The sequence below is a fragment of the Corapipo altera genome, unplaced genomic scaffold (genome assembly GCF_003945725.1).
Source record: "Corapipo altera isolate COAL_440 unplaced genomic scaffold, ASM394572v1 60288, whole genome shotgun sequence".
Taxonomy (NCBI): Eukaryota; Metazoa; Chordata; class Aves; order Passeriformes; family Pipridae; genus Corapipo; species Corapipo altera.
Genome location: NW_020885143.1, coordinates 46979 through 48629, shown reverse-complemented (window position 1 = coordinate 48629; position 1651 = coordinate 46979). Strand labels below are relative to the sequence as shown.

At 51.1% G+C, this 1651-nt stretch overlaps 1 long non-coding RNA gene across 1 annotated transcript in view; it reads left to right on the top strand.

Moving 5' to 3' along the window:
• Nucleotides 1-1230: 1230 nt before the first annotated feature.
• The window catches only part of LOC113960535, a 7183-nt gene continuing 6762 nt past the window's right edge, over nucleotides 1231-1651 (top strand). Inside the window, exon 1 of the long non-coding RNA XR_003532052.1 lies at nucleotides 1231-1397. This is a non-coding gene — a long non-coding RNA (uncharacterized LOC113960535). The remainder of the gene's footprint in view (nucleotides 1398-1651) is intronic.

The window sequence follows — 1651 nt, the reverse complement described above, 5'->3', positions numbered from 1 at the left end:
TACCATAGGTTTCTGGAGGATGCACATCCCGGAGTACAGTCAAATTGTAAGTCCCCTCTATCTGGTAACTCGGAAAAAGAATGATTTTCAGTGGGGTCCTGAACAGCAACAGGCATTCGAACAGATTAAACGAGAGATTGCACATACTGTAGCCCTTGGGTCAGTGAGGACAGGGACAGATGTGAAAAATGTGCTCTATTCTGCAGTTGGGAATAAAGGTCTCTCCTGGAGCCTCTGGCAAAAGGTGCCTGGTGAGACTCGAGGCCACCCACTTGGGTTCTGGAGCCGAAGCTACAGGGGATCTGAAGCCAACTACACCCCAACAGAGAAGGAGATCCTAGTGGTTTATGAAGGAGTACAAGCTGCCTCCGAAGTGATTGGCACAGAAGAACAGCTCCTCCTGGCACCTCGACTACCAGTGTTGAACTGGATGTTTAAGGGAAAGGCGCCCACCACACATCATGCCACTGATGCTACATGGAGTAAGTGGATCGCTCTGCTCACACAGCGTGCCCGTATTGGAAATCTGAATCGCCCTGGGATCCTAGAAGTCATCACAAACTGACCGGAAGGGGAGAGTTTTGGTCTAGCGGATGAAGAAGAAGAAGAGCATGTGGTATGGGCTGAGGAAGCCCCAGAATTCGATAAACTACCAAAAGAGGAAATGCACTACGCCCTCTTTACTGACGGTTCTTGTCGCCTTGTAGGAATGAAGTGCAAATGGAAAGCAACTGTATGGAGCCCCGCCCGACAAGTTTCAGAAGCTACTGAAGGGGAGGAGAATCGAACCAATTCGCAGAACTCAAAGCTGTCCAGTTAGCATTGGACATTGCTGAACGGGAGAAGTGGCCAAAGCTTTACATCTACACCGACTCGTGGATGGTGGCCAATGCTCTGTGGGGATGGCTGGACAGATGGAAGAAGGTCAATTGGGAATGCAGGGGAAAACCCATCTGGGCCTCTGATACGTGGCAAGACATTGCCACCCGGACAGAGAAGTTGATTGTGAGAGTCCGCCACGTAGATGCCCATGTGCTTAAAGGTCGAGCCAATGAGGAGCATCTCAACAATGAACAGGTAGACCGAACTGCACAAGTCAAGGTGTCACAGGTGGACCTGGACTGGCAGCACAAAGGAGAGTTGTTCCTAGCACGGTGGGCCCATGATGCCTCAGGTCATCAGGGCAGAGATGCTACCCATAGATGGGCACGAGACCGAGGGGTGGACTTAACCAAGGACATTATTTCCCAGGTTATCCATGACTGTGAGACCTGCGCTACCATTAAACAGGCTAAGAGACTGAAGCCCCTATGGTATGGTGGACGTTGGAGTAAGTATAGGTATGGGGAGGCCTGGCAAGTTGATTACATCACACTGTCACGAACCTGCCAAGGCAAGTGCTATGTACTTACCATGGTGGAAACCACCACTGGATGGCTGGAGACGTATCCGGTACCTCACACTACTGCCCGAAATACCATCCTGGGTCTTGAAAAGTAAGTCTTGTGGCGACATGGCACCCCAGAGCGCATCGAATCAGATAACGGAACTCATTTCAAAAGCAGCTTAGTTGCCACCTGGGCAGAGGAGCGTGGCATCAAGTGGGTGTACCACATCCCATACCACCCTGCAGCTGCAGGGAAAGTTGAAC